Source organism: Rhinolophus ferrumequinum, chromosome 9 (assembly GCF_004115265.2).
Source record: "Rhinolophus ferrumequinum isolate MPI-CBG mRhiFer1 chromosome 9, mRhiFer1_v1.p, whole genome shotgun sequence".
Classification (NCBI taxonomy): domain Eukaryota; kingdom Metazoa; phylum Chordata; class Mammalia; order Chiroptera; family Rhinolophidae; genus Rhinolophus; species Rhinolophus ferrumequinum.
In genome coordinates, this window is record NC_046292.1 from 45,754,152 (window position 1) to 45,766,238 (window position 12,087).

A 12,087-nucleotide genomic window follows, 5' to 3' on the forward strand; every position below is an offset into this window, starting at 1 on the left:
TCTTGTCAAATTAAGATTAAACATATCATCACATCTCCTAAATGAACACCATTTACCTTTCTCAATCAAATTTTAGATGGTCACAATGTAAATCTTAATCAATGGGTAAATTTTTAAATAACTTTTTTGAATAAAAAACTTACAAAGAGACTTTCATTTTAAAAGTCATCATGGGGGCTAATTTCATAACTTCCACAGTTTAAAAAACCAGTTTTCTTGCTAAAACTCTAAACTTGAATAAATATAAAGGACGGATAACTGGACAATTCTTAAATGCTGTAATATTGTTAATTGCAAAACTCAAATTCAGTTCATAATGTGAAAAATCTATAACATGAATTTTAAACTGATGCTTCATTTTGCTATGAAATAATTTGGAATAAATGTTTCGTATGCTTTAGTTATGAAGCCAAATGAAGCAGGATGAAATGCTGTATTGAAATAGGTTTACTGTCTTAAATAAATGCAGCAGATCATGATTACTAAGTCATATTGACTTTCATATCAGGTATCACTATACCTTAACATGTATTTTTTGACTTACCTATACTGTATTCATTTTATATATTTTAACACTTAATGTGAAAACAAATCATTTTAAAGGGGACTTATCAGAATAGAATAAGAATAAATATGTTTGTGACATCAAGTTAAAGTTTAATAATTCACTCCCCTGGACATGGTGTGAGTCTAATGCTGATGCGTAGATTTTCAAATAAAATTAAAAATCATAACGAGTTACTGAATGTTTAAACAGCCTCAGAGACATGTATGTTTCCAAGTTGAATAAAGACTTTTTAATAAAAGGTCCCCCAGATTATAGAAATTTAAATTCTTGTAGTTTTTATTCACATCTATTAGAAGTGTGTTATTTCTAATTTAAATAATTTAAATCTAAATCCTCAAGGATTATTAGATGTAAATCTTTTGATCATAATATCACTTGCCAGTATTTTTAAAATACATTTTCAAAGGATATAGTACCCAAGTTATGTAGTGACTCACCGATCAATATTCAGCATTATGTGTTTCAAATTACCCAATATATATATGTAAAAAATATATGACATATATAAATATATATGATCTATGTAGATCCTACATAAATATTTTGTTCCAAAAAAGCATAAAAGAATATACACAAGAACAAGTTTTAGAGAACCACAGCCTGTCAAAATTGACTTTGTAGAGCCAGAACAACAAAATAGCATTTTTTGCGGAAAAAAAAACCACACAAAAAAAACTGGAAGCTTTCAAGTGCAAAATAATGCAATTAATATACCAACTCTATTTGTATTGCAATTTTTTACCATGTTTCATTTTGATCTTTTTAAGAGTACTAACGTTTTTTCTCCATATAAAACTCGAATTGAGAGATGACTATGGAAGTGAAAGAGAAAGGATTTTTTCTTTATGGTGCACAAAATTGTGTCCTATCCTCAGTACTTTGCCAAAAGTGCTTTAATTTCACCTCTAACTCACAATTGTCGAATCTAAAGGCCCTTTCTTAGTCCACATACCCTTTGATCTCTCTACCCTTACGAGTAACAATATTCTTTTTTCAAACTCAACCTTCATTTTGCTTCTACAATACTACTGCAATCTCCACAAATTATCTCTAACCTCAATCCAACTTTATAGCCTTATTCCTTCCTAGTATTTAGTATTGTGGGCCAATGCACAATCTTCAATCATCTCTTCTACTTTTACCTTCAGAAACTCAATCTACTCTCATAGACTCATTTATTTTCCATGAATAAAGTTCCTGAATCTACGTATTATTCCCAGATCTCTCTCCAGTTCCTCCGGAGAACTGGAGGCATACTTGCCTTTTCTCCTTTGGATATCCTACATCTCTTCAAATTCAATATATCAAATAAATTCATCAACGCCTTACTGTCTCTGCTGGTCCTCCCTCTCTTACCCTATCTTACCCTACTCCACTGGATCTCCTCCTTGCTTCATCATAGCCATTAATGGCATTACCTTGCTTCCCAATCATAGAAGCTTAAAACCCAGGAGGACAGCTCTGGCTTTACCTTTGCAAACCATCTCTCCTGTATCTTAAGCCACTAAATTCAATACAATATTCTTTTGAAAAGTCTCTTAATCTGATAAGCTTCCTTCCCATTTCCACTGCAAAAAAAAACTACCGAGGACTGCCTTTAACCTGAGTCTTAAAATATCTAGTCTCCTGCCTGGCCTCTTAGTTTTATGACTATCTCCCCTCAATCTTTCTAAAACAAATTTACAATGGCTGCATACTACTTTCATCTGTGTCATTCAAACTTGTCAATTAAAAGAGAATAACAACCGAGGACAATGAAAACACATCTTTATAGGTTCTGGATAAAATGGCTTGATATAAGCACCAATTTCTTTTAGAATCTTACTAGGATTTCATCTTAAATTTTAAAATCTTCAAATTACATGAGAATGGTATTTTCTACTCCATAAACAGGATCTCATATAAAAATAGCCATTCCTCTCCAAATCTTGTAAAAGTGATGTCCCTGGAAGATGTGTGATGTTTATGCTGTGGACTTGTACATCCCAAAGAGCTGTGGCCTCACAAGAACATGCACCCCAATTAAAAGACATAAACTTACAGAACAAAATCCAAATCTCTTCCAAGGATTCAAGGGTTTTTATAATCTGACCCCTAGTTACCTCTTTAAGCACTTTCTTGCCTAACACAAACCCTCAGCTCTAATTAAAATTATCCACTTTTTTATATGGGATATTTATCCCATATATACTTTCCTAATGCCACTCCATTTGTCTACAACGCCCCTTCACACCTTTCTGCTTGACTAGGTCCTATTTATACTTCAAGACATGGATAATCTCATTTTCTCCACAAATATCCTACTAAATAAAGGCTCCTTTCTCTGAAATATTGCAGCATTCCTGTTTGTACCCCTCAGCTGGCACTTAGCGAGTCAAGACAGAAAGTAAATCTGGCAAAACATAATAATAAAAATTGTGAAAAACAATAATAAAAAACTCCAAGAGATCAAAGATGGTCAATCTACTTGATTTTAGTGAATTACAGCAGTTCCCCCCCTTATCCGCAGTCTTGCTTTCCACGGTTTCAGTTACCCACAGTCAAGTGCGGTCCAAAAATAGTAAATGAAGAATTTCAGAAATAAACAAGTCACAAGTTTGAAACTGCACAGTGTCCCGAGTAACATGATGAAATCTCCCACCGTCCTGCTTCATCCTGCCCACAATGTGAACCAATCCCTTTGTCCAGCACGGCCACACAATACATGGTACCCTCCCATCAGTCGCTTAGAGGTCAACCAGGTGAACAGGTGACCATACCAGTATCATAGTGCTTTTGTTCAAGTAATCCTGATTTTACTTAATCATAGCCCAAAGCACAAGAGTAGTGACGCAAGCAATTCAGACATGCCAAAGGGAAGCCATACAGTGCTTCCTTTAAGTGAAAAGGTAAAGTTCTAGATGAATAAGGAAAGAAAAAAACATATTCTGGGGTTGCTAAATCTACAGTAAGAATGAATCCTCTGTGAAACTGTAAAGAAAAAAGAAATTTGTGCTAGTTTTGCTGTCACACCAGCTCCAACTGCCAAAACTACAGTCCCAGTATGATAAGTGCTTATGATAGTTAGAAAGGAAAAGGCATTAAATTTGTGCCACGAAGACATGACATCTTCATGGCTTGATGACTCTCCTTCTTGATATATTGTCAGAAGGTCAACAGTATCCTAATGCTATCACTGCCTATGGCATTCACCTCATTTCATCTCATCACGTAGCCATTTGGATGATCTAGTCATTTAGGCGTTTGTGTCATCTCACATCATCACAAGAAGGGTGAATACAGTTCAATAAGATATTTTGAGAGAGAGATACTACATTCACATTAACTTCTATTACGGTATATTGTTATAACTTCTATTTTATTATTAGTTATTTTTGTTAATCTCTTACTGTACCTAATTTATAAACCTTATAAGTATGTGTGATTAGGAAAAAACAGTACAATTCAGCAGGTCCTCAAATAACATTCTTTCACTCAAGATCATTTCATTCCACATCGTTTCATTGTCACCTTGATGAGCTGCCTTAGGAACTTAACTCTTGTTTATATCAAGTAGCCTATGGTAAAACTGGTTTTGTTATACGTCATTTCGCTTACAGTTGCAGAACCTATGGACAACATTAAGGGAGGACTTACTGTAAAGGGTTTGGCACTAGCCAGGGTTTCAGGCATCCTCTGGGGGTCTTGGAACATATCTCCCATTGATAAGGGGAGACCATTGTAGTGCAAATTTCTATACCAAGAATTTACTCTGAACCAGTGTGAATTTTACTGAGAGCAAATATACACACTTCTCATTTCAGGGTTACCTATCATAGTATAGTATAATCTATTTACCCACACTGCCATTTTAGAATCAGCGTGTTTTCATGTTTGTATTTTTTCTTCCTAATAGCATAACTCATGGAAATCATTCATTAATCAAAAATGTGTTTATTAACCAGCGTTTATTGAGTACCTACTATTTGCCTTCTTTATGAAACCTATTACAAATATGTATTGTTAAATATTCCACCTTCTATTATAGTATAATCAAATTTCCTTGTTTTTTCCCTATCACTAACAACCACAAGCATTGCGTTTATGCACATACTACTAAGTGATCATACAACACAGCAGGTTTCAAAATTGGAAAGTGGCCCAACAGTTGGTCTTTTTAGTCCAAAGTGTTCTCATCAACTAGGGCAAAATTACTCAATTGGTGTGAAATGCACAGTTCAAGGTCATGAAAGTAAAATTAACAATCTCCCAAAGTAAGCCTTTCTAAATGAGGTTTCCAGTGACATTTTTAAAAAATATGTAATCAAGGATTCCATCTCAAAGATAAAAATTGTTTTTCTAAATTCATGTTTAATCCCAGGAACATTTAACAAAATGATTAGGTATGTATGAAAAAGCCATAACCTACAGTTTAAATATGTACGGCTATAACTGCTTATCTTCAAATAAACAACTAAGCATCAGTTTCCACACACCATATATGAGAATAATAATAACCTTGCCAAATCTACTTCATGAGGTTGTTGTAACCATTAAGTAAGATACTGAATTTGAATGGTTTTATGAACTATAAAGTCCTAGACGAATTTATATACTTGTAAAAACTGAATCTTGGTTATCACACTTAAGATCTCTTTAAGTAAATAAATTGTACAGATGCTTCCTAACTGAAAATACTATAATTCTTAGGATAGGACAACAAAACTGTTCTCCTCACATTCTGCTACTGTTTCTGAATTTTATTCCTTCCCTCGGAGTCTGAGATAACACCCCACCCATCATGTTCAAATGCAAGTCCCAACAAAGAACTTGCACAGGGTGGCTATGGTAAATGTTAGGAAATGGCTCTCAATTCAAGAGTTTTTGTAGTTAAAATAAACTAAGACAAACTGGATAGAACTAGAACCCAAGTGGTACATCTAGGCCAAAATCAAAACAGCAGAGTATGTGGCAATAGCTTGAGAAATCTCTGAAAACTAAAAATAAATAGAAAGACCAATACTCTCTAAAGCAGGGAGCCATCAACTTGAATGGGAAAAAAAACTACTCCTTAATTTTCACTGAAACTTGCACTTCCTTAAATTGTGAATGTAGGAAACTAACCATACGGGTATTAGCAATATATGAGACTTTGTCATTAACAGGTATCATACATATTTTTACAACTATTGCAGATATCTCAAAATATTGCTCATGCTTATTACCACTTAGAAAATATGGTAGGTTTATGATCAACAGCTAGATCTTGTTATTTAATTCATTAATAAAGAAACACATATAACAATTTTAGTGTTTTGATCATTGTAATTCAATGTGATTGATTTCATTCGTTATGCTATATATTTTATTTTATGCATTCAAAAACATTATTCCAAAACAGAGAATCATAGTATTCACAGAATTGTCAAAGGGTACCATGGCACAAAAAATATAAAGAACCCCAACTCTTAAGCAAGACCTACCATCATATAATAATCTAGTTTAAAAAACATGAAATACATGGCTCTTGTATCATAATATAAATAATATATATTTATTTTGACTTGCCAAACTGTTCCTAGAAACAAAATTTTAGGGGGAAAATTGAATCAGAATATAATAAGCTTATTAAACTACTTAAGAGACTAATACAAGGTAAAATTACAAATAAATCACAAAATATTTCAAATGTTATTGTGGCTACTTCTTTGAAAGTCCTTACCTGTTAGAAATACATACTGAAGGACTGAAATGATATGGTGACTAGGTTTTGTTTTAAAGTATTAAACAACAGGACAGGTAACTGATGAAACAAGAATGACAATAGAGGTTAACTATACTGTTCTATTTACTCTTGTATTATGTTTATAATTTTCCATTATAAAAAATTTAAAACTATACTACTCAGATTAACTCACAGATAATCAGTTTACTAAGGATTATTAAGAGATGTATGGGTGAGTTATATTCCTAATTGCTAACAAAGGTTGATAAAAAACTAAATTGCATCCTTTCATTTTGTTTATCACACTGATTGTTACTAGTTCTGAACTGCATTCATTCTTATGGTGTTATTAACACCATATTTGCTAGATATGTACAGTCTGTATGAAAACTAGAAGAAAAACAAAGGTACTCAAGTTCAGTAGGTGATTACAACTAAGACTACTGCTGGGAAAGAGGCTAACTCTAACTAGCAATCTTGCCAAGAATAGAAGTGCTCTTAAGAACTGGATGTCTATAAAACACACAAGCATTTGCTCAATTAAATGTACCTTGATCTTAACAACTCAAGTGCAACAGTGATGGTCAAGTACAAATTTGGAACATAAGTAACACTATTCACAATCTACTACCTAACAGATGATTTCAGACATTCAATAAAAACACTATTTTCCATTAGTAAAAAAGGACTCTTTATTTGGTTATCTTAATGTAACAACTGCACTAGTATTGTTTTCTTTGATACTGTGATAACAAGTATTTGCTTAATAAAACAAGCATTTTAGGTAAATAATCTCCACTTGTTTGGCACAATAAGAAATATGTCATTCATGAGACAAGAATATTGAACATGCATGTGAGCCTTTCTTTATTTATATGAATGTCCACATGAATAAACTTCACCCAGCACCCATTATATATGGTGGTGAAACTTAAACAAACAGGAGGCAATCCTGACAGATTCAATGCTGACAGGTTGGAGGTGACTGTAAAATAGCTTTATTGTCAACAGGCTTTCAAAGTAAAATTATTCTGCTCAAGTAAAATCTTAACATTTAAAATTTTAGCTTTGTATGTGGCTATCTTTATACGTTTTGTAACTATTTCCTGTATATAAAAGTTAAAAGCAATAATCTGTCTTAAAATACCTTTGTTTGAACTTTCTTCCAAACAAAACTTACCTTTCCTACAAAAAAAAAAAAAAAAGAAAAGAAAGATGTCATTCATGTCCTAATTGCTAGAAACCATATATATCTGTATATCCTCATTTACCCCTACAGAGGATTTGAAAAGACCAGGTCCCTCTTGGTTTAACAATACTATACTACAGTAAGTGAACAACTACATGTGGGGCAGGGTGCGGGGTGGGAGGAGAGTATTTATTTAAACGTGAAAATCTCTAACTTTAGGTATAACTGAACAATAAATTTTTTTAAAAATGTCTTTGAGAAATCTCAATACTTTTAAAATGTAAAAATATAAAAATTAAAAATTAAACTAAAATAAATATATTCACATATATACCCTTTTAGACAGCTCTTTCTTAATTGTCTGATAATAACTATAAAAATTGGAAGCAAAAGGTATTAAGTCGTAAAAAATCTGTCACTTTCAGATTGCATTTCTTTTTCCTGTGATTTCTCACCTCAGTCAAAAGTTTGCTTCAATCATATCCATTCATTCTAGCTCTATTCAGACAATTCTTAAAATCTTTTTAACCCCATGAGACACTTCAAAATACATTCAAGTTTCATACTAAAAATAAAACTCATATTAAAGATGCTTAGATTTCTGGTCTTTTCAGATATAAATTAGAACCTTCTACAATGTCAGCTTTGTCATTTATAAAACAGGGTTAACCATTTGGGTTCTGTGCAGGCTGCTATGCAGAGTTAGTGAGATAACGGCTGTATGTAAACTTTTAAAATGCTTAATGTCAAACCTGACTTTCTTTTTTTAACATTATCTATTGGGAAACTGCACGCTTGTATTGATTGGTACAATGACCACTAGTACCAGAAACTATAGCTTACCTGCAACATTCCTCAGAAGGTAAAGAATCCAAACTGAGCTAGAAGAGTATTCTTGTGACCCAGTATAACAATTTGGTCAAGAAATATTTATAGAACTTTACAAAGTAGAATAAGCAACCTACGTGATTTGGTATTCAGGTTTCAGGGGCATTGAAGTAGTAATACAAAGCAGGCTATTACTGACTTTTATAACCTCTCTTTTAAAAATTGGCTTATCCAGGTGGGGGAGGAATCTTGTTTATTTTCATTTAATTTGTCTGCTCATGAGGGTGCATGCTTTTTTAATAAACACTTTATTTTAGAATTAAAAATACATATATTATTTTATCCAATTAATTATACCTGAAAAGCTCAGTACTATCAGCTTGCAAACCAATCTCTCTCAACTTGTGTAATGCTTTGGTAAATGTAATCTAATAAAGCCATGACGATAACAATGATTCTATCAAGCATTTAATGTGTCAGGCACTTCGCAAAAAGCTTTACATATATTATTTAATCCTCACAAATTTCTAAAATATAGGTATTTTTACTATCCCAATGTTAAAAGAAGGAAAGCCAATCAATCATCAGTTTAAAATAATTCTTAAAAATAAGATATGCTTACAAGATACTGGTGACAGGAACCCATCTCCCAAGATTCATAAGATATGTATATAGCCATACCATTTCAAATAACAGAAAAACTATTTTTTCATATAACTCGGAGATTAATTTTTTTTAAAGCATACAGTCAACTTCATAATCATTAGGTGTGATCAAAAAGTACGGTGAATGTTTAAATAAAAAATTTTATTACATTAAAAGACACGTTGCCGTTAATACCCCTCAAATACTACCCCTCCTTCGAACACACTTATCCCATCATTCTTGCTACTTTCTGAAGCAGTTCTGGAAGCCCTCTTTCGGGAGTATTTTTATAGTTGCACTGTCGTGGCTGCCTCAATGTCCTGAATCAATTTAAAACGTTTACCTTTCATGGTCATTTTGACTTTGGGGAAGAGCCAGAAGTCACACGGTACCAGATCCAGTGAATAAAGTGGATGAGGACACACCATGTTTTTATCTGGCAGAAATTGCCATACCAGAAGCGATGTGACATGAAGCCTTTCCATTGTGATCACTGAATATGGTGAATGCTGCTGCTGAAAGGCAGGAATCTTTAATAGGGGAAGCGGCATGTTGAACCTTAGTAAAGAGTGTGACAAGTGTGACAAGTTTCAACTGGTTTGGCGCAGTCAGTTGGGTGTGAGCTACAGTTGAGAGAAGGTGTGTTTCAAAGTGTGCAATAAATCATCTTCTATGATGACAACGCTCTGTGTCACACATCGCTTCTGGTACGGGAATTTCTGTCAAATAAAAACATTATGGTGTGTCTTCATCCCCTTTATTCACCAGATCTGACACCGTGTGATTTCTGGCTCTTCCAAAGTCAAAATGATTCTGGACATCGAGGCAGCCATGACAGCGCAACTAAAGACACTCAGAAAGAGGACTTCCAGAACTGCTTCAGAAAGTCGCAAGAATGATGGGATTAGTGTGTTCCAAACGAGGCAGAGTATTTCGAGGGGGATTAATGTAAATGGCAATGGGTGTAAATGGCAATAATTTTTTTTTTAATTTAAACATTCAACATATTGTTTGATCACCTCGTTTATCTTTTTTAAAAAGAAAACTTTTTTGGCAGAAAAGTAACAACAGGAAAAAATACGCAACAAAGTATAGTAACGATAATTCTACTTCTATATTCTCTTGTACTAACTTTATTTCTTTGAAGACACTTTTATACTAGAAAATTATTAATCTCTTTCTCAAAATAATATATCCTTCTTGCTTCAACAGCTTTCTCTGGTAACATATTACTAATACAGCACAACAATCATTTCATACCCTAAAAAACTGAGTAAGCTTAACATCCTGTATCACAATTTATTGATGTTTGTTAATGAGTTAAAGCATTTTACAAGTTCCTTACAGGCTGTTCATAAGGAATAAGTAGGTTATGCAAAATTTTAACCTGAAACCAATTTATTTGGATGAAAAATATTAAAACCAAAGCAGTATTTATTTTCAAAAAAGGTTTAAAAGGAACGAACATAATCGTAGGTTAGCTGGTTCTACTATTCTCTGGGAATAAACTGCTTACTCATGAGAGAACAAGCCTTCTTTACACAGTTAATGAATTGTTTTTTTAAAATGTCTGCTGCCTACAATATACTTTCACTAATAACACCAGGGACGAATATCACCTCTGTAATTAATGGTTTAGATATAATTCAAACTAAAGGTACTGAGATGCATTAAAAGATCTCTCAAGATCATTCTCAAGCTAATATGCTATGAATTCATTTTCATACCTGAAAAGTTTATTCCCAGAAAACAAAATAACTAGTTTTTGGACAATTATCCTTACCAATTCAAAACACTTCAAATGATAAAGCATTCAATCACAAAACCCAAAATTAAACCCAAATAAGTTATCATAAAGAAGTAATACATGTTTATGTAATTTCCATAAATTCTTATAGTAAAACCATACTAACTTACAATTTACAAAATCCACTTAAATCTTTTGGTGTATTAACTTTTCCATCTCCTCCAAGAAGAGTACCTGATATATTATATACAACTAGATACATATTTCAGAGGAAACAATACACTATCTTATTTAGCAAGATGTCTCCTCACATAGTATAAGCTCTCTACCCAATTCTCATGCAAGTCCTGTAACATCTAGATTTTCTATTTTGGCTCTAGTTTCTGTTACTTCATAGACATAATACTCTAGGATGCCATGTCTATCAAGTGTTACACTTAGGTCAATTTTAAGACATTAAAAAATTATTAAACAAGAATAAATAATAATGTACACTTTGAGGCAAATAATAAGGTAAGTAAACGTGTTCTGCCTGCTTCAATAAAAATGTAGCAACCAATTATCTAGCAATGAGAATTTTTTTCATATTGTATATAATTATGAATGCTGGTTGTGCTATCATCCCAAATGATGCAGAACATAGAAAATAAAATAAGATGACCTGGGTTCAAACCCAAATAAGTTTTTTAATCTCAGCCTTATTTTTCTTACCTATAAGTGGAGATAAACAAATACTATTGCCAGATTTATGTAATTTATATAATTCTTAACAATGAATAACTTAAATGAAAATAATTTAATACCATAAAGCACTAAATAAATGTTATTATATCAGCAGATCACATGAAAGTTCAGAACACCAGGGATACAGAAAACACCTCAAAAAAGCCTTCAAAGGAACAAATAAGACATAAACAAAGGATCAGAATTACACTGGACTACTCAAAAGTATCACTTAAAACCAGAAGACAGTTAGTTATGTTATGTTTTAAAAATTATGACAGAAAGTGATTTACAACTTCGAATTTCATATCCATTAAAACTAACAATTCTGGAGTAAGGGTAAATTAAAGATATTGTCAGATGTAAACGGTCTCAAATAATTTACCCCCATACGCCCTATTTCAGGAAGATACTGAAGGCTCTCAGTGAATTGTATAAACCAAGAAAGAAAAATATTTATGAAATAAGGACTCCATTGCAAAAGAAATGCAAAAAAAATTTCCAGGAAAATGGTAAATAGGCTACAAGATGACAAATGTACAGTAAACCTAGTAAGCCTAGAAAAATCTCCTCTGCCATGTTAACTTATAATTTCACAGGGAACTAAGAAAGTTGCAAGAGTGGAAATGACTGATTAGCTGATGTATTTTACTGTATTGCAAGAAGCATTACAGAGAATTTTC

At 32.6% G+C, this 12,087-nt stretch overlaps 1 protein-coding gene across 7 annotated transcripts in view; it reads right to left on the reverse strand.

The window, feature by feature from the left end:
• Positions 1-12,087, reverse strand: part of DOCK7 (dedicator of cytokinesis 7) — a 190,860-nt gene that overhangs the window by 115,864 nt on the left and 62,909 nt on the right. The gene's annotated exons all lie outside the window — the stretch shown is intronic.